The sequence below is a fragment of the Vigna umbellata genome, chromosome 9 (genome assembly GCF_029865625.1).
Source record: "Vigna umbellata cultivar VRB3 chromosome 9, Vumbellata_1.0, whole genome shotgun sequence".
NCBI classification, from domain to species: Eukaryota; Viridiplantae; Streptophyta; class Magnoliopsida; order Fabales; family Fabaceae; genus Vigna; species Vigna umbellata.
This window is the reverse complement of record NC_142173.1, coordinates 29,867,173-29,873,172: the sequence shown is the minus strand read 5'-3', so window position 1 is coordinate 29,873,172 and position 6,000 is coordinate 29,867,173.

Genomic DNA, 6,000 nt, shown 5'->3' with positions numbered 1-6,000 from the left:
CAGTGTTTTTGTGCAGGTTTTAAGGTGAATTTGGTAAAAGAAGTGAAGAAGGAGAGAGATGAAATCAGAAAAGACAATAAAAAGTGCAAAAGGAGAAGCCGAAGTCACCGCTCAGCGGCAGTTTACCGCTGAGCGGCACTCAGGAGTTTGCGGGAGGTCCGCTAAGGGGCAAAATGGCCGCTGAGGGGAGAAAACAAGTCACGCACTCACCGCTGAGCGGTATTTTACCGCTGAGCGGTACTCTGGAAGTCACAGGAGATCCGGTGAGGGGAAAAATGGCCGCTGAGGGGCAAAATGGCCGCTGAGGGGAGAAAACAAGTCACGCAATCACCGCTGAGCGGTAGTTTACCGCTGAGCGACACTTAAATGGGCTTGGACTTGACTTTTTGTAATTTACGAATGATACATAAGCTTTAGGGTTTCCTAGGGTTAGGCATCTCTGGCTGGAACGAGGCAAACACTCTCTCTACCACCCCTTTGAAGGAGGATCTTGGATGCTGAGGCTTCCGCTTCACCTTTTTAGGGTTTATTCTTTCATTCTTTCATTGTAATTCATCTAGGTTCACCATGAATATGGTGAACTAACCTCTTTATGTTTGTTGGGGAATCAATGTAGTCTTGTGAAACTCTCATATATGGAATCTGTTTTTACATCTTTTAATTAAGACTTATGCTTTCTTTCATCATTAGTTAGGGTTTTTCCTCTTTGTTTAATGCTTGCATGGTTTAACTCATTCGATGCATGATTATTGGTTTTGTCGATACGGGAACGTACGGGGAAGTCTAGATCCGGGGAATTTCTCCCAATTTTATATTGGTTGTCGTTAAGCTCTTGTACTTATGAACTGATCATTAGGAATGCTAGGAATTGTATGAACTCGTGATTAGGGAGAAGCCTTCTGGAAAGGTACATTAGAGAGTGGCATTAACAATGGTGATTTGATCGTTGAATTCCTAAAATATATGAGAGTGGATAAGATGAAATTAAACCCCAACAACATATCCATACATAAATTTCATTGAAAGTGTTTATCTTTTGCTTTTTGCCATTGATCACAATTCATGCATACATGTTTATTTTCTGTCTTGCATTTTAAACCCCAATTAATTCGTTTGTAAGTCTTAGTTAATTAAGAAATCACATAACTAAACTAGGCCGTGAGTCCTTTGGGAAGAACGATACTTGGTCTTACCAAGTTTTATTACTTGAACGATTCGGTCATACTTGCCAATTGAAAACAAGTTTGTGACATCATAATTTGGTGTTCATAAATTTGTCCATCAGATACCTAACCCTAGGAAACCCTAAAGCTTAAATACCATTCGTAAATTACAAAAAATTAGGTCCAAGCCCATTAAAGTGCCGCTCAGCGGTAAAATACCGCTCAGCGGTAAGTGCGTGCCTTGTTTTCTCCCCTCAGCGGCCATTTTGCCCCTCAGCGGATCTCTCGTAAGCTCCTGAGTGCCGCTCAGCGGTAAGCTGCCGTTGAGCGGTGACTTCGGCTTCTCCTTTTGCACTTTTTGATGTCTTTTCTGATTTCATCTCTCTCCTTCTTCACTTCTTTCACCAAATTCACCTTAAAACCTGCACAAAAACACTGAAATCAAGCATAAACCTGTCCAGCTCTCTTATTTATGAAAATATGCAGAAAAGCATGATTTCAAGCTAGTTTCTAAGTGTAAAGGTTGCTTTTAGTGTCAATTTTAAGCATGAAAATAACAGTTTTTCAACTGTTATCACAACCCCAAACTTAGAACTTTGCTTGTCCTCAAGCAAACAAGATGTAACTCAATCTTCAACCAATTCATATGATGGTTCACTCATTCAAAATCCTCTTTTTAGATAAGTAAAAACTTCAATCAAACTTATGACCAAAAGTTCAATCAAGATGTGCACATGCTTTAGTGTTTCACAAAGTCAGTTAATACCCAACAAATGCTCTTTTTCATGAATGACCAATCAATTAAGTATGGATGTTCATGTGCTAATGGAATATTTCCTCACTAAGTAAAGTGTTTCACTCAACACACAAGTGTATAAGAGGTAATCACTCATTCACTCTACTATCACAATGTCACATGAATCAACTTTGCCTTCCATTTTACCACAATCAAAAACATTCACAAGCATGCATCATCACAAGGACTTTTCAATGGCTTATAATGTGGTTGGGCTAACAAGAAAATTGGTTTTTCTGGATCACAAAATCCTTGAGTTAAGAGAATCATAACAACACAATTTTTCTTATTCTTCCCAACTTGCCTTTGCATTTGCATTGAGCTTTACTTCTTTTTCTTTTCTTTTCTTTTTCTTTGCCTATACTTCCTTTTTGGCTCTTAGCTCAATGCTTTTCCTTTTTCATGTTTTCCTAACAACCCCAAACTTGAACATTTAACAATACCACACAAGATCTTCTACTTAACTCAAGGTAAAGATTTTCAATCAAGGGTTTCAGTGTATGTTCAAGGCTAAGGGTTCAAAGGATAGAACACAAAGTGTTCTCTTTTAGTGGGCTAATTTTTACGAATTTGGCCAATAAAAAGGTTTCCAACAAACGGCCTTGATCATATGATGCAAAACAAGCAATTGATTCAATCATAGAAAACCTGGGCAAAATCATTCATGCTTTCAAAGTAATAGCATTCAACAATGACAACTCTGGAGCTCAAAATCTCACATATAAGCTCATTCACATTTGACATACACATCCTACTTAAATTAACAATCACAATCATGATATCCTGCATTTGTTCACAAAGCTTGTGAATCACCTGTATAAGCATTTTAATGTGCACATCATCTCAACATCAATCAATCATAAGCATCATTCAGCATTACTTATCACACAATCACAGTTAATAACAAACCATCATAACAAACCAGGTGTTCAATAGAGTACATCAAACCCTAATCTAAAAACAAAAACAAGTAAGTTCAGAAAACTTAAACCACAAAAGCATAATCATATGATAGCATTTATCAGTAAATGCTATCCCAGTTCATCATCAGTCTGAGCTGTCCTCTGTATCTTCCTCTTCCTCCTCATCTTCTTCATCTTCAAATGCATCATCATCATCAGCTTCATCTTCTTCCATCTCTCTAGCTGAAGCTTCAGCTGCTCCAGCTCCTCCTCCATGCACTGGTTCCTCTGGCCAAGCTACCACATTATGGAATTCATCCATAGTCCACCTGTGGGCTGGAGGTGTATCATACATCCCCACAATCATCTCAGCCGTAGCCACCTGCCCTCTGTGAATGGACTGCAACTGAGCACCTATAAGAGACATATACATGTCCCTCATCTGGAATGGTTCTGCTTCATGTGTATCAGCAGATGTCTGACTCTGTGCTGGCCCTCTCTCTCTACGAGCACGGCGTGGTGGAACTGGCTGAGCTGCATCCTCACCTCCACAGTACTGTCTGTAATAGGCCTCATCAATAGCTTTTCTTGGCCTCTCAAATGGTGGAGCAGAAGTGTCCACCCCGGCTATCTTGCAAAGGTGCGTGATCAAAGAAGGATGTCCTAGTGGTGCTTTGTTGTTTGAAGTATTGGCGCACACACTAATCTCGTCAGCTATCACCTGCCCAATATTAACATTCAAGTTTCTGATAGCATAGTAAATGAAGAATGCCCTGCTGAGAGTAATATCTGACACATGTGAACATGGCTGAATGTTGGCATGAGAAAACGCCATCCAATACTTTGCAAGAGGAGTCAAATCCGTCCTCCTAATGTTAACCACTGAGCCAGATCTATTCCTTTGGAAGTGTCCTCCAGGTATACACAATACTCTCTCCACATCCTCATAATCAGCACCTTCCTCCATGCAAAGAGCAAACTAGCACTTCACCAGCCCATACAGTGTCCAGGAAGTTATTAATAGAATCAGGATCATACCTGATAGCATGGCCTCTGACATAGCCCAAATAATTCTCAGCTGGATAATCACCCATCTTCTTTGCATTGGTGTAAAATTCCTTTACCACAGCTATGTTGGCAGGTGCAGGATAAGTGGCTAGCTTTCCCCAATCATTCCCTAATACTTGCTCTCCAAATTGAGGAGCAAAGTTAGGTATCATTCCAACCTTTCTCTCCATTAGAAGTCTCCTGTCCTGAACCACTTTAAAGTGCTTCTCATGTTTCCTAGAGAGGAACCTGCTAGAGTGGGGTTGCTCTGGTTCCTTTTCCTTTCTCTTGCTTGCCAAATTGAGGAGCTATTTCGGCAGGAGCACTATACTGCTGACTCTCGTATTGCTGGACTGGTGGAGGCATAAAAGTACTCTAGAATGGTGGTTCTTGATATTGATGCTGTGGAGCATTATACCATCCCAAGGTAGGGTCATTCCATCCAAGACCGTTGCTGTAAGCATATTGCACAGGGGAAAATTTGCTCAGAAACTGATGCTCAAGATATCCCCAATCGGTAACGGATCTCAGAGGAAGAGAGTCTTTCCAATCCTTAGCTGCTCCTTGTAATGAATGTGGAAATGCGCTCAAGAAAATGTGATCAAGAGGGACATCTGGAGGCTTCATTGAAGAGCACATGATGTGGAACTCCTCCAAATGTCTGTGTGGGCATTCTCCTGCAAAACCATGAAACTTAGGCAGCAAATGTATCAGTCCAGAGGTGAGATCGCAATGAATATCATCCTCATTAAGTGAAACCGACTCACAAAGAGCACTCTCAGAAGTTAGAGGATGAGTCATATTGTTCTCAACATAGAAATCAGCAGAATATGAATTACAATCAGAGTAACATGCAGAAGGAGAATCATAATCAGAGGCACTAGCAAAATAAGCAGTATTCACAAAATCAAAATAGGTAGACATGGAAAAAGAAGAATACTAAAAATCACGAAACAAATAAAACACAACACATTTATACATGCAACACGCACACACAAAACAGAACATCACATCACAACACAAGACAAAACACAACACACACAAACACAACACAAAACTTAAGACCGAACCATTGGTCCCCGGCAGCGGCGCCATTTGGTTGAGAGGGTCGCACCTCCCACAAAAGTTGTGCATAAAAGAATGCAGTATAGTACTAGGAAGTGACTCCTAGGTCGTCTCTCAAGGACCAAATTGGGTTTGAGTCTTAGGTCAAACACGTAGTGGGGGGGTTTGTGAAAGTGCTTTGTGAATGCAATTAAACTAAATTGAAATCGAAAATTAAACAAAACCGAATATAACTAAAAGCATCAAAGTGCATGAAAACATTAAAGTAAACAATGCAATAGGTAAATATCCAAACACAATTAAAGCTATCAAAATACCAACAATCAAATGCACATAGCTGGAATAAAACTTCAATTAAGAGAGTAATGCTTAACTAATAAATTAATTAAACATTGCAGCAACTATTGGAAAACGCACAACAGGAAAATGAAATGCAACATTCATCACGGAAACGGTATTAAAAACGTTTGAAAAGTGAAAATAAAATGACTTAGTAAGCTCCTTCCAAGCTGAATGCATTCCAATATATATAATATTAAGCATTCTCGATGCAAGTGTGAATGAAGAAAAAACAAAAACCCTTTTGACCTACTGATGGACAAATTTATGAACACCAAATTATGATGTCACAAACTTGTTTTTCAATCGGCAAGTGTGACCGAATCGTTCAAGTAATAAACTTGGTAAGACCAAGTATCGTTCTTCCCAAAGGACTCACGGCCTAGTTTAGTTGTGTGGTTTCTTGATTAGTTAAGACTTAAAGACAAAATATTTGGATTTTTATATATGCAAAAGACGAAAATTAAATATGTATGCATGAAGTTTTGATCAATGGCAAAAGCAAAAGATAAACACTTTCAATGAAATAGATGTATGAATATGTTGTTGGGGGTCAATTTCATCTTATCCACTCTCATATATTTTAGGAATTCAACATTCAAATCATCATTGTTAATGCCACTCTCTAAAGTACCTTTCAAGAAGACTTCTCCCTAATCACGAGTTCATACAATTCCTAGCATTCCTA